This window comes from Rhipicephalus sanguineus, chromosome 10 (genome assembly GCF_013339695.2).
Source record: "Rhipicephalus sanguineus isolate Rsan-2018 chromosome 10, BIME_Rsan_1.4, whole genome shotgun sequence".
Classification (NCBI taxonomy): domain Eukaryota; kingdom Metazoa; phylum Arthropoda; class Arachnida; order Ixodida; family Ixodidae; genus Rhipicephalus; species Rhipicephalus sanguineus.
The window spans coordinates 107,013,328-107,036,436 of record NC_051185.1 but is presented as its reverse complement, the minus strand read 5'-3'; positions in this window follow the sequence as shown (position 1 = coordinate 107,036,436).

The window sequence follows — 23,109 nt, the reverse complement described above, 5'->3', positions numbered from 1 at the left end:
TTTTATTTTGTTTCTTCTATTGTGAAGTGCCTTGCCCTTTGGAGTCGACCAAAGGTGTGTGTGTGTGGGAGGGGGGGTTAACCCTCTGGTCCCCCATCCCCTTAATAGGGAACCCTGCGCACGCCAATGATAGTGTATGTAGTACTCTATTCTCAACTGTTACGTTGCGTGGCGCCGCCAAGCAATTGCCGGGGGAAGTCTGTCGAGATTATTCCGTCGGCGTTGGCGCTGAAGCAGTCGGGATCTAGTGCGTCGCAACGCAGCTGTGATAAGCGCATCATTAACCACGGTGAATCGTGGTAGTTATAAACTACGACCGCTACTGACGCAGCTTGCGTCGTCTACTGGTCTTCACGTGATTGCCCGACTCGGCACTCTCTGGATGCATATCTGCTACAGAAGGCCTTTTGGTGTGTGCGTCATTGCGATTGGCACCGTTTGTGAAAAGCGCTAACCATCCCTCCTCGATGTTTTTAGGTGAGTGCTGGTTTTGTAGCCTTGTGTACTGTATCGAAGTGCGCGCCGCAAATTCCAAGTCTATGATTACAGGAGTACAACATGGGTATTGACATTGTTACATATCGACCGCGCATAGGTAGTCAAAGTAAACGACTACTGTGTAGATAGTGTGAAAGCTTTCGTGCTCATGATGCTGCTGGTTTCATTGCTACGTGGTGCCCGAAAGGGCGGCTGATTGTTCTTATGTTTTTTGTTGCTCATGTTCCATTATGTTGCGGTTATATCTAAGTAAAGCCAGGCCCTGACAAGAAGGATAAGGTAATCCAAGCCCTAAAGGGTGCTGAACGTGCGTGTGAAAAAATTCAAAAGGAAGTCAGCAGTAACACGAAGGACATCATTTTTAGGCATAAATGTCATTAGGAACGCCTCTCGAAAGTGTAAACTTAAACGCGAAAATTTGGGTTAGTTTTTGGGTGTCGAACTTGTGCATCTTAGCAAGCGCCGCAGAAGAAGTACAAGAGAAAGAGACGCGTAGACAGGACGGGCGCTGGACAGGACTAGCGCCCGTCCTGTCTACGTGTCTCTTTCTCTTGTGCTTGTTCTGCTGCGCTTGCTAAGATGCACAAGTCGAAACTTCGCTGAACAATTCTGTAGGTAACGCCACACCATTATCTGAACTCAAATCATGTGTTGAAGACATCAAAGGCGATGTTTCAGCCTTCTGTGATGAAAAGCGTTGTAACATAGTTGAACTCGTTGACGATATGAACAATCGCATGCATAGAAATTTTTGATAAATAAAGCCTTGCCTGAGGCAGAAGAGTAGTACAACGCTTCTCAAGGCATCATTGTAAACTTCTGCAAAGACCACCTTGGCCTCGAGATTATGGATATTTAACGGGCGCATCGGATTGGGTCTCGCAAGCAAGGGAAGCACCGTTTAGTAATAGTGCATTTCTGAACTACAAGACAAAAGTCAATATTCTGGCTAATTTCTACAATCTAAAAGAATTGGAATCATTAAAGGTTTGGATAGATGAATAATTTTCGCCGCGAGTATAGTTCGCTCGCAAGCAGTTTCGAGATTTTGCTCGGGCGAATAAAGAACTCGGGGAAATATTGAAGCCATCTTTTGATAAGGGAGAGATAAGGAAAATTTACCGGTGCCAACATGCTGCAGACAATGTCGTTGAATGGCCGCAACGAAATGATAAAGTTTGACGCAGCCGCAACGCACACAAAGACATTAACGCACCTAAGGTTTCCACAATTTCCGCCAACTTTCGTAGCAGTCTTAGCAAACAGACCCCGCTTCCTCGTTCACGCCTGTAGTGCAGACGTTATAATCGGACCGACGGAAACATCAGTAACCCCCGATGTTAAAAACTGCGAATTGCATATTTCACACACCACACACACACACACACACACACGCGCGCGCACACGCACACGCACACGCGCGCGCACACGCACACGCACACACACAATCACACACCACACACACACAAACGCGCGCGCTCGCGCACACACAGACAGTAAAGCGATGATGAAGAACACTCAGAGGAAGGACGTTCTAGTTTCAGTCGTTAACAAATGCCCATTCGATCGCAAGAAGTGCAGTAGCACTTGCACGTCATTCTTCTGCGACAATGAATATATTTGCCGGTCGACAACGAATCTATTCTTTCTTCCACAGACGGGAAGGTCGTCCAACTTGTTGAAACCATTCCAGACGGATAGTCACTGTACTGCTCACAGTCGCAAAACATATGCATATGCGTTTCCACATTGCCGCGGCAGTCACTGACTGTGAAGGAATAGAGAAACACTGAAGTTAGGTTGTAAAGCGACTGAATGAGCCACCTGCATTGGAAATGGTTATGTACGCGTTTACATAAAGCCCACGAATAGGCTGAACCCCACATAGCATCAAGTTTTCTCTTTTTGTGTGTGGTTTCTTTATAATGAGTTTCCTGCATTGAGTCCACGGCACGCGGTTGTTGTACGCGTATTAATTTATGCGTGTGCTAATGTGGTATGCGCGCCTACGCGTTCATAATTTCTCTTTAAATGATAAACATTCTATTTAGGTAGGATAGCGACGCACTTGCGGCTGCAATCCTGTGCGCTGTTGCTGACGGGTTACTAATATACTTAATTAGTAAACAGCAGAGGTCACTTCGATTCTCAATGCGAGCACTTTCCGCCAATTTACAATTATTTCTACGTCAGCAAAATAGTTCCATTTCTCTCGACAAATGATGCAACAAACCCGAATGACCGCTCCATAAACCCAGAGTCCGCGGTCATTGGCTGATTCGACCATCGCGCGCTGCATTGTCACTATGGCCGCAGCGGAATGCCGTCAAGGGCACCTGCGCGTGCCCGCGAACACACTGAAAGATGCCGCGGGTTCGAAGAAAATAAAATGAAAGAAAACAGAGTGCTCAAGGTCATGACGCGCGCTGACAAGGAAGGAAGGAAGGAAACAGAAAAAGGAGAAGACAGGGAGGTTAACCAGGAACACTTCCGGTTGGCTACCCTACACTGGGAGATTGGGGAAGGGGAATAGAAAGGCGAGAAATAGAGAGGAGGGAAGAGAGAGAAGAGATGCAGTGCGTTCACTACAGTGTGCGGCATTGCACCACAAGTGAGAGGCGTTCGCACAAGCTGAGAAAAGGACACATCTTCTTGCCCCCTTATCATCCCTCTCCCTACGTAGCTTTCAATGCGCTCGCTAATAGGAATCGAGAGAGATAGCGCTTGAAGAGGGCCGACAAATAACTCTGTTCATACTTCAGGGATTCTAAAACTTTTTGCGGCAGTCGATTCCTGTGACAAAAAGCATGAAGCCATTCGACGATTACTTGGAAAAGTGTTTTAGGGCCCCTTTAAGTCCAACCAATGGCGTAGAATTCTTCTTCCGACATCAGTCCGTCGTCCAACTTTTTAAGCGTTTTGCAACGGGCTCTGTGCACTGTACTGCTGGAGGTCGCATAAGATAAGTCAAATTATTTTATCATTGACACACTGGACACTGGCTGCGAAGGCCAGCAGAAGCATTCAATTTATGCATTGGTAAAGCCGGAGCCGTATTTCCTATTGGTGAATGTGTTGAATCAGCCAACCGCAGCGGAAGTCGTTGTTGATTTCAGCCTTAAGGTAAGTCACATCTGTACCAAGATAAAAATTAAGAAATATTTACTTTATTCGGAACCTAGACAGACACTCTGCTAAAAGGGTCAATGTTTAGCCGGAGTAGGTATTCGTCTGTTATCGGTATCGATTTTTAGACAAATATCAATGGTATACTTAAGGCAAGCCCGCATGAATAAACTGAGAAACTATGAAGGTAGAAGCGATAGGCATTAAGTGTAGCGCTTTTGTTGAGCGCCTCCAAGCGCAGTGCCTTCACGTCGCCATGAACGATGGCATGTCCATTATTATAGTGGAATACCTGGTCGTACAAGCCGTTATCTCATTTTAAACACAGCCTGAGCTGATGCGTGCTCAGTAGCTAAGGGCCGCTGAATATGCTATGTATAAGGACAGCTGCATACAGCCCATAGTTGTTAGAGTGCGTAGTGCAAAGCAATGCAAAATTTGCCAATGACACTGCATGATATGCCTGTCAAGCACGGCATGTCTGGGAATTGTCATGGCCCACTGGAAATTTGACCTTGGAATGACTACAGCCGACATTGACCATTGACAAGTTCAGTCCTTCGTATGTCCCGCCATATGTTTGACTGGAAGGCATAAAAACCGGTTCTGGTATAAACCACAAACAAAGAGTTTAAAAAAGAAATTTCATCAAATTCGAGTCAGTACTTTAATCAATAAAGAGTGCAACACGCTTGTCCCGCTGATGCATGACAGGGTTTTCAAAAGTGGGAGAACATCGTCGCACTGACTCATGAAGGCCACTTCCTGCTATCGCATTGCCGGATATTTGCGATGAAACGGTCGGAACATATGGTGCAGAGCAACACTTCATAAATTGTGCAGAGAAATGTTACGCACACCTCATTTCCAGCAGTACAACATCCCCTGCCCCTGCAGCTCTTTTGAGCCTTCATATGGTTGTGGTCTGCTCCTGTAAAGCGTACTTCACCCCATCTCCTACTGTATGTACATTTCTTGTGATTTCTTTCGCTGTCCAAATGATCGAGCATTGCTGTTGTTCCTGAATAAATGGGTATTTTTGAAGACGTGTGTGATACGAAGAAAGATCTTCCTACGCACAATTCAACCAATTTCAGGCATTGCAAAGATCGTGGCAGTGGACCTTTTCGTAAACGGCAGCGCCGCTCCAGTCCCTGGTGGGCGCGCAAGACCCTGTGGTGGGTGCGCGGAGATAAGCGAGCCGCCCTCCGTCCAACGCTGGTCCTACGGTGTGCTCGCGTAATTGTGTGCGTGTGCTCGCGCATTTGGAATATCTAACTGTGCCGCGTGATCACTACAGGCTTGTCCTAGTGAAAGAATGGTGTCAAGACGAGGAGGCGGAATGACAAACTCTTTTTTCGGGTTGTGATAACAACTTGAAGGATGCACACATTTCTCCCCACTAGCTCCATAAAAACTAGAAGATGAATAGGCAGTGGCGGCGGCGAATGAACAGACAAGAACGAGCAGAATGGTTTACACTTTGGAAAGTCTCTGCGCACGATATTTTGCCCGCTTTAAAAATTATGCAGCCTGAAATGGCATCTTTATACCATGTTTGACTTTGTGGGTAGTGACAGTGGCCTCGCAGAATTACGACGGGAAATCCCCAACTCCTTCCTCCAGGCATATTTAGGGAGCTTTTGAAACAACCGAGTCGGGGCACTGGCATAGTTACCACAGATCTAAAATAATTATGGAACGTATCGTGAAATAAATCAAAGATTGTCTAAGCTATACTTTGTACTCGGTGTTAAATTTAAGCATATCTGTAAACGAGAGTAAAATGCGAAAGGCGGAGAAAACGTGTGAGCATACACTCTTGAAGTTTCTTTTATAGCAGAGAGTTCTATGCCGGGGTCCCCAAGCGGCTCGATGTAGCACGCGACACGATGAAGCACGCTCACACTTGGTGCCGCTTCTTCACTAAAAACGAAAAAAGGGAGTGGGTGCGGCGGATAACCCGGAAGTAATTAGGAGGCCGGATAACATTCTGGCAGCCCTCGGCGCAAAAACTTTCTTCGTTTTGAAAGCTCGCTAGCCTGATATGGCATGTTTGGTTTCACCGTGCTTGGCTTCGTGGGTAGTAACACTGGCCTCACGGAATGACGGCGGAAAATTTCTCAACAGCTTTGTCTAGGGAGCCTTTGAAAGAAAGCTATTACGGCGCTTTCCTAGATTTGACATTGGCGAAAAGTCACACGGTCCTTTCTGCATTAGCCTAAGGCGACTGGAAGGGGAAGGCCATCTTCTTCCGTTTCTCTTTCTTATTTTTCTTCTTGGTCCTCAACCACCTTGCAAGCTCCTGACACCTTACGCGGATTTACACTGCCTGCGGGATCTGAGGTACTGCAAGCTACATGCACATCGCATTGTTTTACAGCGAAAGCTGTTATGAGAGAACAACAGCCGATCTTGGCGCTGTAGATGTCCGCCGCCGCCGGAATCCGTAACCGCGATAAGAAAAAAAAAATCCACGCTCGGATAGGATTTCAACCCTGGCCCTCTGCGTTGCAGTCGAGTATTTTACCACAGATCCACGTTGGTGCTTCCGACTGCTATGCAAAAATACCCTACACAGGCGTCCTGTCGGGCAAGGAATCGTATTAACATATGTCATATCTGTGGAAGCAGAGTAAAATAGCTACCAGGCGTCACACAATGCGAACAGCGCAATGAGTCGGTCGTTGAATGCTTCCAACCCATTACAAATGGCTCAGCCATAATTCATCGTCATGAGCCACAGTGCGAACAAAGTTCACATAATTCCTTACAGATGTGAAGCGGATACCACGATTCTCCGCGGAACGACAAATTATGGAATAGTGGGTGCTTCTTTACTTCGTGAAAATTACGATAGTTTATGGAGTAGGGGGCATCTTGCATGTGCACTTGTATTAGTTCCCCAAGGAAGTCTGCAACGGGATCTAGAAAGGCCGCTCTTCTTTCTTTCGCTGTGACTGTGCTGCGTGTTCCGCGCACACTTGGCGATCTTTTCTATCGCTTCCGTGATCGACCTTCCTTTGATCATGCCACATCATCGGCTGACGTCATAATAATGTGGCAATGACGTCACAAATTTCGGCAATCTGAGACGTCATAGATGGCGTCATATTACATTCATGTCATGCGACTTTGGGTATGCTGACTGCGAACACACACTAATTTAGGCATCGTATGGCTGTTCAAGGACTTTTATTGTATTACGTAGATTTATTAGCATCGCTCGAGTCCATGCCGACAAGTTGTCGCGATGCATCTTCAGGTCTCGCAAAATCTCGAAGCATTCTTTACTCATGAACCACATAAGACATTCGCCTTAATAATTCGGAGTTGTATGGTGAAATAAACGAAATGTTCGATGCGGCATGCTTTGAACTTGGCGTTAAGTTGAAGTATAGCTGTAAATGATAGTGAGAATCGAAAGGCGGACATGACGCGGGAGCGTACACCCTTGCGATTTCTTCCATAATATCGCGCGAGTGTTCCGTGCGAGTGGTGGTAGTGCCTAATATGGGGATGAGTAACTAATGCAAGCTTGAAAGGAGGTGCCCGGAAATCGTTGTCAAAACTACCACACCGACGACCGACATTCAATCTCCGCATTCAGTGGCCGCTCGTTCAGACGACGTAACCGAGAAAACAAGGATCAATAAGTTGTTGCCGCATATTGTGCAGAAAAGCACGGCATATGTGTTACTTGTGTTAATGCATTTCATCCAAACGAAAGTGGTGTGCTGCCAAGAAGTGCTGAGGGAACGTATAATCACCGTTATAGCATTCCGTACATTGATTAGGAAAGCGCGATGCAATGTACAAGGAAAACATATCTTGTTTCTTTTTCTTCATTACAATGCAGAACAAATATTCGAAGTTCAACAATGCAAGTTTAGACAGGTGTGCGCTATCGAAAAATGGCACAGTGCAAAGTTCTACGGTTAAGAGGACCATCTGTGCGTGAATCTTTTTCAGTATAAACAGCTGTTCATTCAGTTTACGAGCCCGCTCTGTGCGAACGCAGTGCGGGGAAGCGGTTTTCGCAGCAACAGCCTCACGCCGCACAAAGAAAGGCGTGCGCTCTCAGCGAAAATATTAATATAGTTGCTGCTAGATTCAGCAGCGCCGCTAGACATTCCTTGGTGGATAGAACATGTATTACACCGTAGCCCGCGACGACCAGCACGATTTACCTATGAGTGAACATCGCATGATGGTATCCCGAAATGGCGTATGGCGACGAACCACGTGCCTTACGCCAAGCCTGAACGCGCGGGTGAAGTAGAGGACTGAGTTCGGAGCTCTTTTTTCCTCGTGCTGCACTGCGTCGGCGCATGATGGTGCGCGCGACTCCAAGGACAGGTGTATTAGCCGCACGGAAGAAGGAAAGAACTGCAGAGAGCGCCAGCCCAGCCCGCGAGCTGGCAGAGAAGTGTGGAGGAAATGACGTTTTATCGGCCGCATGCACTAGGAACCATGGCGTCGTTGCTATATTTACGTGGCGCGCCGTGTTGTGTAGCGGCGTCGGCGTGTACGCTTCCGTAGGTCTCGTAGCCGAACCGTGCCGGGCAGTAGCGATTCTTTGTGCCGCTTTGTTAGCTCAGCAGTGTTCTCCCGGTGGTTGTTATATCAAGAGAGAGAGAGAAAGAGAAGAGGAAAGGCAGGGAGGTTAACCAGAAGAACGTCCGGTTTGCTACCCTGCACTGGGGATAAGGGAACGGGGAATAGAAAGAGAAAGAGATAGAGAGAGAAGGAGAGCACTGCACGTGCAAAGGGGTACAATCAGTCACTGAGGCTGAGGCTGACCTACATTACATCAGCGCTCTGATATTCCAGCAACGTGTATAGAACCTATATGTAGCCCAGGTCTGCACAGTGCGTGGAACGAACGCGCATCCATGTACCGTACAGCGGATGAAGCAGATGAAAGATTTGAATAGTTCAGTGAAATATGCTCGGGCACCACGACAGAACGTAACTGTGCACGTTGAACTCCTTGCAGGTCAGTGACGGTTGTGCAATGTTCGTGCTTGTCACAGCGGCCGGAACATTTGTGCCCTGCAAGACGAAATGGGGACACCATATATATAATTCGTGTTCTTCGCCACATTTCCCTGGAGCGTGACCGCCCAAAACTGGTTCACTGAGAACGGTTCATCAAGTCATGACCTAACTACGTACTTGAGCTCGCAACCTGCCGATGGTTTAGCCATGGATCTATATGTCGTAATGTACTACACGTACGGTGAAGTGCGAGTGTTGCCGGTCATTTGTTTATTGCCGTGAGATTGCGCGGTCGCTTCTAGCTCGCAGGCTGACTGAAAGCCCAAACAAATGCAAACAAAGCAGCAGCATAAAAATAATGCGTTTAAAAAAAGCTCGTTATGGTGAAGCGCTGAAAGAAACGGAGATTTATGAAGAACACAGGACACGGCGCTTGTGACGTGGTTACGCCGTGGCCTGTGTTCTTCATAAGTCTCTGTTTCTTTTAGCACTTCACCATTATGAATGTATATCAACACGCCCAACTGGCAGTTATTTTAAAAAAAGCTATGCAAACTGGATGCGCTTGGTCGTCGCAACATAACTTGACTAGTCCGATATCATATAGCATCTTTATTTTCGCGTAAGCTAATAAAAGCAAGATCTATAAGAATAAATTAAAATGCTTGTATCAACTTCGTTCAGCTGAAGAGCAGATTACTCGGACGAAATCATTTCGCCAACGGTATCGCGGTTACCCGGAGTGTTGATTTCCGTTCCGTTGTTTTCGAGTCGTCACGGCACACGCGTCGGGCATGCGCGGTTTTCGAGAGACGTGCGTTCTACTGCGCTCCTCGCATGTAAGGAAGAGTGGAGAATCGGACCAGTTAATATGGCCGACTTCCGGCTTCACAGAGAATGACATCAGGGCCCCTCCTCAGCTTTTAGATGCGAAGTAAGGCGGAGCTCAATCCGGTGGTGGTGGTGGTGTGCGGCGTGACCACCATTACTGCGCATGCGCATACCCTCTCCACACACCTCCTCTCCACTCACCCTCTCCCCTTCCCATCTCCACTTTCCCTCTCCCATACCCCTCCCCTTTTCCACTCTTCCTCTGAAACGCGGGCTAGACATGCCGAAATTCTCTCCTGCGCAACGCCGCGATGAGCTCGAGCGCATGCGCGTCCCCTCCCCTTCTCTCTCCTCTCCTACGCCGGCCCCCTCTCGCCCGCCTGTCGACCGCGTTCCCCGCTCGCCCTGTGAGAATTAACGGCCAGGCTAGATGGAAGATACGACGCGCGTAGCGTCCCTCTTCTCGTTCCACGACACGAGGTCGGTAGCATGCCCAACGAACGCCAACGAACGTCCTTGTCTATATTTTGCGCTGTTTTTACATCCCAAGCATGAACCACCAACTAGCCCAACTTTCGCAATTATCGCTGTTATGAATGCCAACGGAACGCGATCGTGCAAGTGCTCCGGCTTCGCATCGCCTCATGGTCCCCTTTAGCGGGAGATGGTGTTTTCCTTCCCCGATGATTAGCCACCAGTAGCGGACTTTACGATTCTAATCCGAGAGAGGTCCGCCTCTAGCTGTAATGCACACCTCTGAGCAAGTAAAAAGGAAGAAAATTTATTTCAGGGGATCTAGTAAGGCACATTGCTAAAAGAGGCAATGTTGTGCTGGAAAGTTTGTTCATCCGTGAATGGTATCGCGTTTTTAGAGAAATGTCGACGGTATAGTTAGCCATAAGCCGCATGATTGTGTTGTGAAACTATGGCGGTAGAAGAGGATAAGCACTAAGTATACGTTCTCTTCTTAACTGGCTCCAGTGGAAGTTAGGTGTATTTTTCCATGGACTGCAAAGCATTCACACTTTGGTATAAATACATACTCACTTATATATGTTTCAAACATCTTGTGTTCATGTTTAAACATCCTTGTGCATACCACGTGAGGTGCACAAAGCTTGTAATGCCTCCAATCATGGAGTCAGTGCAAAAGCTTTCGGGCAGGGGAATCGATACAATCGACAGGGAAGAAAACGAAGAAGAAAATGGCTTTCGCCTTCGATCGAGTCGTTTTAGGCGAATGCATAGGCGGCCTTTTTCATTGCTTCAAAGCGAAGCTGTCTATGCGAACATTGTGCTGGTGTGGTCGGCTGGTCCCTAAGGCAGGTCACGTGACCAATGGAAAAGGAGGAGCCTCGTGACAGGGGTAAAGAGAAGGCGGCTGCGTGATCGAAGACGGCGATCCGGTGTAACCGAGAAAACCCTGAAATAAATAAATACTACAAATATATCAGACATTGGTGATTCAAACACGAGAACCTTAAGAAAGTTCGGCATCAGCAGCGTTCATGTTCATCAGACGAATGTAAAGCATAAGAATCGAAACTAGGCTTTCTGCGTTGCAGTCAAGTATTCTATCATTGAGCCACCCCAGGCCTTGAAGCTGCTTTGAAAAAAGTACCTTTGAAATAGCATTAGTACTAGAAAACTAAGATCTTATGTGACTTGATATCAGTGCAAACATCAATTGTGGCTCCAGAGCTGTCTATAAAATTTTATAACGAAGTAAAAACATTACATATGTACTCTCGTGATACAGTCATGTCGGGTTAACGCCAGTTGAGGTTCCAGTCTTGCCTCCGCTTTTATTACACTCCTAAACATTACATGTGTACTCCTATGACTCAGTGAGTCATATTCAAGCGTTGTTCGACACCAGAGGAGTACGCTAACGAATGATATTAGGAAGCAATAACTAGCGAGCCAGCGGTGCGAGCCAGCGGCGCGAGCGGGCGAGCGGAGAAGGCAGCGGAGCGCAGCTCGACAGGAAGAGTGATAGCTGAGCGACGCTCTGCTTGTTTCAGCGGAACAAAGACCCTGAATAAGATAAGCTTTACAGTGCAGTGAATCGCTGCGCCACCTGTTCAACAAGGTTGAAGCAGCTGTCGATAGAGCAGATGCTTTCCTTCGTCACCTGCCGAATAAAATTGAAGCTACTGCGTGAAAGAATTTTGCAAAAGGCATTTTTATTAGATTGCAATAGTTTCATTGGAGTTGCCGCCGACGATATGCAGACGCCGCTCGTGTTGGGGGCTGCCATCTTGGAAGACACTCCCACGCTCGTCCGCTGCACTGTTCCGCTAAGGAGACGAAATGAGCGGGCGAGGGGCTCGTTCCGTGACAACGGCGGCTTTCGCAATGTACCACCCCCCAGCTGTTACAGCCTATCCACATCATCGCACCGCAGCATACACTTCGTTTCGATAAAAGTGGCGTGTGTGTTCGAACGTGAGTGCTGGCGTTACGTCAGACCGTGTGGCTGACGTTATTGTCAGGACCGTGCGAGGTCAAACGACCCTGTTGTCGCCGAGCGTTCGGTAAGCTCACGATGTGCATACAACTACTCCTTTACACAGAACACGTTGATCCACCTCGCAACGCTTGGCTCAAAGCCATAATATGCAGTATAGACGGCTACTCGCTGACTGCTTTGGCGTGAAACCGATTCCCACAATCGTGGCATCTGTCGATTTTAGCAGCAAAGCTGTTGTTCAACCCTAACGGCGGCACAGGTGTTTACAACAAATTCGCCGCGTCGTTGCCTATAAAACCGCCGACGCACAGCACCGCCGCGCATAGCGACGGATGGAGACGCCGAGTATTGCGGCCCATGGCGGTTTAAAAGCCATCGTTGAAAAGAGGGAGAACCGCAATATCTGGCCCAAAGCCACGGCCCACGGCGGAGACATCGCCGCGCAGCCTCCACTCTATATTTCATAGCCTGGCTGCTCCAATCGTACACGTGGAAAGCATGGGGGGCGTCCTAAGAGAGTGCGCACTCCCGAAGTGTAAACTTATCGCGCGAACAGTAGACGAAAGCTATGTAGAAGGCACACTATGACAAACGTTACAACATGAACAACCAACGCCTCCTCAAGAAAGATACCTGCCGCGTGAGCCCAAAAAACTTCTGCCTACCCCTTTCCCTCTTACCGATTCTAATCGAGGGCAGTAGCTGGCGATCCTTGCGGTGGCCGCTTGCAACACACATTTGCCGCGTGCGCACACTTACCCCCCTCTACGTCATACCACGCCAACCCCATGAAAGGAATAGGGGAGAACGTGGCGCCATCTCTCGACAATCGACCCCAACTCGAGGCAGGACGGCTACAATGGGATAGCCAGCGACTCCGCAGGCATCTTTCTAGAGGAGGCGTTGGAACAACCAAGTGGCCGTTACCCTGGCTCTTCTAGGTACTGCCGAAGAGGAAGCCACGCATCTCGAAGCTAGAGGTGTCGGTCGACGGGGAGTGCCAGTGGCGACGGGCCCGTGCTTTTGCTGTGACAAGCTCTGTACGACTTGGAGCAAAACCGTAACGAATTCTTTTTTTACTTTCCTTCCGTCAGGTACTTTACCCATAGGGAACGCCGTCAGAGCCCACACGGGATTTTCTCGCTCCTTAACGATTGCGCGTCAAGATTTTAACGTCTAATTTCGCTGTCCTTGGGTATCACTTGTGGCGCATACGGTATACCCCGGGTGGGGTTATGTCGGGTATGTGCCACACATGACTAGCGAAAGGGGTTCCATGACGTACAGGACAGACAACGATCGTTATTCACGTCGTGACCTGCGGATCGTGTTCGTCATACTCTCACGTCCTCCTATGCAAATTTTGCTAAATGCCAAGTAAGGAGGCGACTATGAGAGAGCCCATAGCTAGGCGGCTAAGATAGATAGATAGATAGATAGATAGATAGATAGATAGATAGATAGATAGATAGATAGATAGATAGATAGATAGATAGATAGATAGATAGATAGATAGATAGATAGATAGATAGATAGAAGCGGTCGAAGTGCCTTTGGTCCGCTAAGAAATGCTTCGAATTTAATACTTCTTTGAATTCCTGCTACGCCTTCCTGAAATTTCTTGTCGAACATTTAAATTCACGGCTTTCGTTTATGCTTACGTAGCTTATAAAACTCTTCGAAATTAGGCTCGATATAAATACAATGCCTCGGTATTTCGCTTCCTGCATATAAAAAAGCTGCACAAGTCCTGCAATTTACGCTAAGGTAGCATCACCTAACTTCTACTGCGCATCTATTTCGGCGTTCGCAAGTGCCATAAAGCAGACAACTAAGGTCTTAAGTACGGCATAATAAAGGGCGCCTGCAACACATCTTTTTTCAATAGATGATTAAACTTCTAGGCATCCATCGAATGGCCACAATCTTGGGATTTATTGCACCACAAATCTATTTGTGCCTTGACGTAGGAAGCTACGTCAGCGACTGCGTCATGCGACTGCGTCTTGTGACTGAGGCCTTCAGAGAAGCAATATGGGGCTCACACGTTCATGGGAGCCTAGACCATCGATCGACATCCCTTTGTGTTTACTATCTTTCTATCTATCTATCTATCTATCTATCTATCTATCTATCTATCTATCTATCTATCTATCTATCTATCTATCTATCTATCTATCTATCTATCTATCTATCTATCTATATCTATCTATCTTAGCCGCCTAGCTCTCGCCTGTTCTAGCTCTGCGCTCTTCTAGCTCTGGGGTCTTCAAGTTCAGGGCTCTTCTAACTCTGGTCTCTTGCTCTGGCCTCTTCTACCGCCATAGTCTCAACCGTGCCGGTTCCCGCTAACTACTCTATTGATATATGTCTAAAATTTTGTGCCGACAGCGACGGACAAGCTTCACATCAAGGCATTGCCTCTTCCAGCAAAGTGCCTTAATAGATCCCCTGAAAGTAACTTCTTCGTCCCTTCTCCCTGCTCATAACTATTGTACCCAGCGAGAGGCGGACCACTGTCGCATTGAGGATCGCAATGTTCGCTACTGGTGGCTGGCCATGGAGGAAGGAAAAACTGAGGACAGGCCCTGACGTCATTTGCCATGAAGCCTCGGTGAAGACGGAAGGAGGTCATATTGTCTGTTGAGACTCTCCCCTCTTGTTTATACGTGAACAGCGCAGTAGAAGGCAGGTCTCTCTGTACGCCCCGAAAACCACGTGGGCTACGTGGAGCGCGTGCCGTGGCGATCCGAAACCAATGGCACTGAACTGGACGCGATGGGCCACAGCGATACCGTTGGCGAAATCATTTCGTTCGAATATTCTGCTCTTGAGCTTTGAGAAGTTGTCATGAGCACTGTAAATTATACTGTAATATCTAGCTTTTTTTAGCTTATGTGAAAACAAAGATGCCTTCTCACAAACACCAAGTTACTGTTCCGATGACCAAGGGCCCGCAAAAACGCTTTGGCTTTACGCTGCTGCTTTGTTTTCATCTGTCCTGGCTTTCAGCCAGCCTGTGAGCTAGAAGTGGCGATACGAAAAAGCCGGGACAGTCTCACTTCACTAAAGAACGCTTGCCGATAACTGGCCACACTTGTAATTCACATAGTACGTGCGTACTACGTACATTCCGAGATATAGGCCGTTGGATAAAGCAATGGAAGTTTACGAGCACAAACAAGTATTCTGGTCGTTGCTTCATGAATCGTTTTAACATACTCAACAAGTTTCGGGCAGCTACGCCCCGTATAAATGTGGCGAGCAACAGCGTGCATACACGGGAGCAAGCACAAGAGAACGTCGCTTATTATAGATGCACAGAAAACACGGTCGGCGACGTGCCGGCTTTTATGGTTGGATGGCGTCTCTCACGCGGCACTAGGTCACAGTTCCCGTGTTCCAAAAAAAGCACACCGGCGTCAGCATTGCGCAACCTGTGACCTTGTACATGGTGCAAGTGGGCGAATCACACTTGGCCGCGTGAGCTCTAATGCCGAGAGCACACTGCTAGGAGCGAGCATCGTAAGCAAAAAAGAGAAAAGATTTATACGCAGAATCAAGTTGTTGCCGTGAACATTTATAACACGAAACTACATATATGATGTCCTCATTCCGCGTTGCGGCGCACAAATATTTCGTCTGCTGTCACAATCAGGAACACTGCGACAACGTCACTGATGTCCAAGATGTTCATCGTGCACAGTGGTTACGGGCAGTCATGGTGGTCACGGGGCCTGAACGTGATTTACCTGAGCCCTTCAAATCCTTCATCTGCTTCATCCACTGCACCGCACGTAGATACGTGCTCGTTCCACGCACTGTGCAGACCCCATGGCTATCAGAAGGGATTATAAACGCAGCTGGGTACAATACCCGCAAGAGAACACTGCGGAGTCAGGAACGCGACATGAAAATGGCGACTGTCCGCCACGGATCGGTGCGAGACCTACGGAAGCGCATATGCCGTCTCCTCTACACGACACGGAGCGCCACGTTAGTACACTCTTGCCACGTAACCGAAGCAACGCCTCCATTGTGCCCAGTGCATATGGCCGCTAAGACGTCATTTCTTCCATACGTTTCTCCGAGCGTGCCGGCTGGGCAGGCCCTCTGCTTGTACCGCGTTCGCACAGAGCGGGCTCGCAAACCGTATGAATACCTGTTTCTATTGAAAAAGAATCGCGAACGGACGGTCTATACTAGCCGTGCCCAGTTCTGTAGTGCGCAATTTTTCGATAGCGCACGTTTCATGTGTACTTGCATTGTTGGACGTTGACTCTATGTTCTGCAATTGTAAGAATAATAAAAAAAATTACAGCATATCCACGGAGTGAATGATGATGAGTGGGCGAAGCTGCAGAGGTTCATCGGTAAACCGTGAATCTTCCGCGAATTCTGCCCAGTACATCATCACCGACGTGAGATCGGGCGCGTTTATACTAAAGGTTCGATGAGTTATGACGACTTGCAGCTCACTTTAATTTTACATGTACGCTGTGAATTTTCATTGTTTAGAAACCATTGCTTTAGAAAACATCTGGCGTCTTTCGTTAAGCAGCTGGCGTCTTTTCGTTTCGCTTTAGAAACATCTGGCGTGCTTTCGTTTGCTTTTACAAAACATCTGGAGTCTTTCGTTGGTTTATTCATCAATCAACGGCGTTTTGAACAAAATCTTATTGTTTGATCACGCACAGGAGAAATCTCACCAGGCACTACCTTGGAGGTAAAGAATGGCTGCTAATGGGAATGAGAGACAGAAGAAGTCGGCTTTTAGCTAACGCTGCGAATTTTTTATTGTTCAACAACGCACAGGAAAAATCTCCCACCGGCACCACCTTGGAGGAAAAAGCGTAAGACTGGTTACGCACTACGACTACTACGACTACGACTACGAGGGACGAACGGGTGCCCCCTTAAGGAGCTTCGCCCCTAAAACGAGACATATTGATCCTTCTTACATTGCTTCACAGTTTGCTAATCGATGCACGGAATGTTCTAACGGTGGTTATGCGTTCCATCAGCGTATCTTCGTCATGTGTATATGTCTTGGCGAGATGTGTCGCCCCGTGGCTCCCGTTTTGGCGTAACGCATTAACACAAGTAACATATATGCCACGCCTTCCTGCACAAAGTGCGGTCCTTGTTGATGCTTGTTTTCTAGGATGAGTGGTATGAAATAACGGCCACCTATTGCGTAGTTTGAATGTTGGTCGTGGGCGTGCTAGTTCCAAACGTCCATTAGTTACTCGTCGCCGATATTAAGCACTACCACGTCGCGTACTGAACGCTCGCAAAGAAATCCTTGCCTTAGAATTTCTCTCTTTCTCCATATTTATATCTCTTGCTTTCTCTCTCTCTCGCTTTCTTCTCTCGTTTCCCCCTTTTTCTCTCTCTGTACTGATCGTCTCGCCTATCACACTTATTGCATCCCACATCGGAGAAATCAGCGCTTGTGTTTTGGGAGATTATCAATAGATGAAGACGACGAAGACTACGATTAAGAAGAGGACGAAGAGAACGAGTGCCGGTTTACGATGATGATTTTCTTTTGACACCACACAAACTACGGAGAGCAACAACAGTTTTGCTCTTAGAACACTCACAGGACGGGCGTCCTAAGTATAGTCGTTCAGGGAGACCAGCGGATCGGAAGAAGCGCAGCATCGCTTGCACGGGCAGCTTCCACGACGTTAAATCCTGTCGATGGCGTAGAATTCTTTCTTCCTACACCGGTGTGTAGTCCAAATTACAGAGCGTGTTGCAAAGGGATAGTCTCGGTGCACTTTACTGCGGTCATTTGCATAAACCAATTGCTTCATCACTGCCACAGCGGTCACAAGCTGCGAAGGCGTACATAAAGAATGAAATTATGTATAGGTAAACTTTTCGAGATAGCAACCTGCACGAGAAATTGGTATCGATGAGAGGCTTTTCAGATAATTTTAATATATTGGCTGAAGCACGAATAGCTTCTAGTTCTGTTATTTGTTTTTTGTTTTCTTTCTGCACATGTTGTTGTTGTAAGGGTCTTTATCGAGGCGAAACCTTTCGTGTTTGATGAGACATTTAAGTATCATTCAAACACCTAAAGTGACGGTCGGTGCCGTGTCAACACGACTCATGCAAGAAATAATCATGGCATGATGACCTCACCCTGTGCCGTCGTCATGATGCGATAGGTCGACAAAATTTGTGGCGTCACCGAGATGCCGCGTAATATTATATGATTAAATCATCACACGACATCTCGCTTGGTCATATGTGGGCCGAGACCTGAAGCACCTGAGGTGCAGAAACTTGCAAGGCCTCTTATCTCGGAGGTTGTGCAGAACCACGGTAGGTACAGAAAGCGTTCGGAGCCGGAGCGATGGATACTTCTTTTTTATCTGGAGTTTAACGTCCCAAAACCAAGATATGAATATGAGGGACGCCGTAGTCAAAGGCTCCGGAAATTTCGACCACCTAGGATTCTTTAACGTGCAACTAAATCTAAGTAACCGGGCCTCAAAGAAATTGGCCTCCATTGAAAATGCAGCAGCCGCGGCCGGGGTTCGATCCCGCGACCATCGGGCCAGCAGTCTAGCGCCATAACCTCTAGAACACGGTGGCGAGGCGGGTCGATGGATACAATCGCCAAAATATCAAAAGAAAAAAGAACCCTTCCGTCATTGAGTCATCTTGGAAATAAGGAACACTGTGAGTTTGTGATGTTTGTGCCAGTGTCGTATGCAGGCCTACTATTTAATAAACTTTCTGTCAGCGTAGAAATATCCTAGCTAAGTAGGATACCGACGCGTTTGCGTGTGATGTCGTATACGTTGTCGCTGATTGTTCCAAATATATTTAATTATCCATCTCCAGCGGACATTACGATTCATTCAATATATTTAATTAACCACCTGCAGCTAACACTGTTACTGTAAACGCGATTGAGACCCGCCTCTTGCTGTGATCTGTAGCTCGGTGCAAGAAAAAAGGAAGAAAACTTTTCTTTCTCTTGAAGCTGGGAAGACACTTTGCTAAAAGATGCAATGCTTTGCCGGAAAGTTTATTCATTTATCATCGGCACTGCGTTTTAGACGAATATCAAAGGCGTAGTATAGCTCGAAGCTGCACGACAGAGTTGAGAAACTGTGGCAGTAAAACATGATAAGCATAAAGTACAGCGCTTCTGACTGAGTGGCTCCATTTGCGGTAGTGGACGGTCTCTGTTCAAACCTTCGATAGGTCTATTATTAGGTTCAGCTGCACGTAGCTGTCCGGTAGTATAGTGCATAGTACTGTAAATCATTCGTGCTTACTTCTAAGCACAGGCTTAGTTGTCGTGTACTGGCAGTGTAAGGAGAGTTTCAAGAAGCCCTTGCATAGTAGCGGATGTAGTACTGTAAAAGTTTAACCTCTTCTGTGCCAATACATTTCGACTCAACCCATGAAAACTTCGCAGATATCAGGAAAGAAAACGAGGCTTCAGCTGGATTCAGTGGGGTGGTATGTAGAAAACAATCAAATGACCACTACGGCATGAACACATCGACTTATCATGTATGTGATTATGTAGTACATATGACACGCATGCCGTGAGCTATCATCGTGTTCGTGGTGTACTCATGTAATGTCATACCTTGTTTGGAATAACAGAGTATAGATAGATAGATAGATAGATAGATAGATAGATAGATAGATAGATAGATAGATAGATAGATAGATAGATAGATAGATAGATAGATAGATAGATAGATAGATAGATAGATAGATAGATAGATAGATAGATAGATAGATAGATACGGTCAAAGTGCCTTTGTTTCGTAATGAAATGTTTCGCGTTCAACAGAGCCCCGAAACATTTATTAAACATGTGAGTAGGTCGACGAGATGAGAAAAAGCCGACGCTTGGGCAGGACCCCAAGAGAAGGGGACGTCCTTTTTAAGAAGGCATGTGAGGGGCTGCGCAATCGCTGCAAAATCTTTAACAAAGCGGCGAACATACGAGCATAGGCCGAAAAACGAGCGAACGTCCTTGGAAGAACGTGGAGTGAGAAAGTTCGTAACGCCGCGTATTTTTGCAGGGTCAGGCCGTATACCCGCAGCGTCAACAAGATGGCCAAGCACGGTGATCTCGCGGCGGCCAAAGCGGCATTTTGAAGAGTTGAGCTGAAGGCCTGCTGTGCGAAAGACTTGCAAAATAGCCGACAAGCGTTCTAAGTGGCTTGAGAACGTAGGTGAGAAAACGACGACATCGTCGAAGTAACAGAGGCACGTGGACCATTTGAAACCCCGAAGTAGGGAGTCCATCATACGCTGAAATGTTGCGGGCACGTTACACAGCCCAAAGGGCATGACTTAAACTGGTAGAGCCCATCCGGTGTAATAAAGGCCGTCTTCTCCCTGTCATTTTCATCGACAGCAATTTGCCAATAGCCTGAGCGAAGGTCTATGGAAGAAAAGTACCGTGCGCCATGAAGAGAATCAAGGGCGTCGTCTATTCGCGGCAAAGGGTAGACGTCTTTCTTTGTGATCTTGTTAAGGTGCCGATAGTCGACGCAGAACCGCCAGGTGTTTTCTTTCTTCTTTACAAGAACCACAGGGGACGCCCAAGGACTCGAAGATGGTTCGATGATGTCCTTAGCGAGCATCTTGTCGACTTCCGTTTGAATGACGCCGCGCTCGGTAGCAGAGACGCGGTAAGGACGTCGATGAATGGCTCTTGCGTCCCCGGTATCAATATAGTGGGTTACCAGAGTTGTTTGGCCAAGCTGCGGCGAAGCGAAATCGAAAACGTCGCGGTATGACGCCAACAAAAGGCGGAGTTCCTTGCTTTGAGAAGGGGAAAGGTCCGGGGCAATCATGTCGTCGAGCGGGTCATCAAGTGTTGCACTAGCAGCCGGGCTTCCTACGTAAGTATCTACGTAAGTAGCTGTACCTGGGTGCAAGCGAACCAACTGGACAGCACATAAACGTGGTGGCGACGCGATGGTGTGGTCAGGCATAGCAGGAAGCTCTAACTGTAAAAGGCCAGAAGAACAGTCGATAAGGGCAGAATGCAGGTCTTGTGGTCATCGAAGCTCACACGCGCAGTACACATTGCAAGAACACAAGGTGTACCGCCATTGGCTACACGAACAACAGGTGATGAAGCGGGCGTAAGGACCTTGCGGAGACGGCGAGAAAGGTGAGCGCTCATTACTGATAATTGGGCGCCAGTGTCGATGAGCGCCGAAATCGGTACGCCATCGATTTCTACGTCCAAAAGGTTTTGTCGGGTAGCCAGGGTCAACAGAGGATTTCCGGGTCGGTAGACCAATGCACCTCAAAAACCTCAAAAATTATTATTAAAATTACGCGCAGTCCGCGAGCAGCAGCGGTAACGCTGGTAGTTTCCATCGCTGACGAATAGAGGACCACGCGTTCTGCCGATGATCACAGCACCGAAGGCACACGACATTTATTGCCGCTGTCAGTGTATAGCGTTCTTTTGCTTGTACATTGAGTTTCTTATTTTCTGTGCACAAGTTTGCCCAATGAGCAGTTTTGTTTCTACCAGAGTGACTGCCGCCTTCTTCATCGTCCCCACCACGTGATAATACAATAGGTAGTAGGTATTTCTTGGGTGCACATGTTCTCTCGTTGAAGAAAAGTTGTTAAAATATTGAAAGTTAGTGCGTATATTGATAATGAACGTTTTACGCCAGCAGATAAATAGAACATGAAGTCATTGCAGTTTTATGAGCTCTATACGTACACACAATGCGTCACGAAAAATGTCGCTAGCAGCGTTGTCGCTACTGTACACCGGTGATTCGGTATTGCGTAAGCGGTCTTTTACAGACAAGATAAAACTCCACGCCTGTATTTGCGCCATCGTGCGAAGGATTCTACTGAAGTTCTTGTCATTAGATGGCGACCGGCTAGCTGAGGTCGGCAAGCTGAGCAGCGACTCCCATCAATTACAAAAATGACAAGCAAGAGCCGCTGTCAGCGACTAGCTGTCCTGTTAAAGGGGTCATGAAGCACCCCTTGGGCTGATTGAAAAAACACATCCTGCGGAAAGCTGACACGGCTATGAACTGCTCTGCCAAATATTACAGTCGTGCGCGCCGCGTAATGGCCACAAGCGGAGCGCGAAGTTGCCGTTTCCCCAGGCACCCTCTTTTCAAACAGAGGCCGGTTCTCACTCTCGTCGGTGGGCGGGGCGTCTGTCCGCTGTACGTCGCAAGAGACATAGCATGCTTATTGGCCGATAGCCGACGTAAATCGAGAGCGGCGTTCGGATCAGATGCGCTTCTTGCCGCGGGGTGCCGCCACTTGCCAGAGCCGCACTCCTCAGTACACGGTAGCCGCACTCGCGCAAGCGAATCACAGCGGGAGAGCGATCGCGTTTCATGACGCGCGCTGGCGTAACTTCTTTCCCCCATGCCATCCCTCCCTGTCTAGCTTCCAGTGCGCTCGTCGGCACGAGAAAAGAGAGAAAGCGCTGGGAGCGTGCGCCAAACCCCCGTAACTCCGCTGATTCTTGACGGATTCGAGAAATCTTTGTGGCAATCGATTCGGGAGGCAGTACACTCCGATACTGAGGCCATTAGATCATTACTTGGAAAAGTGGTTCATGACACCTTTAAGCAGCCGAAGCAAACTCTAATAAGTTCTGTCGGAAGTAAACTAATGCACTTTGAGCGAGAAGGACAAAACTTTTGAGATACTAACAGACATTTCATTAAAGTAAAACAAAATTGGTCACATTAAGGAAATTTTCAAGCAAACATTCTTTGCATGGGCGTTCGCTACTACATTATGGTGGTCTATAATTACGAATTTGAGAATGTATCGAAGTATTTTAAGATACATTTGGCAAGTATCGTAGCGGATACAATTATTGCGGTAGTATCTTGTATCTGTATCGCCAATACTTCTTGCCTGGGAATCTTGTATAGTATCGCGATACAATTTCAACGTATCTTTGCCCAGCCCTGGTGATTGGGCACGAAAATTCGAAACACATTCTGCGTAGTATGCCCGCATGCAGTTTTCTTCAACGCTTGCACTGATCACGATACTATGCAATTTATTCCCTTCGCGTCATATTTTATTTATTCCTTTAATTAAACTACTGGTGTGTCTTGCCTACGTAATAATACCACAAGACCGGCTCGAAAAGTATCCTGTAAATCAAAGTTCTCAAA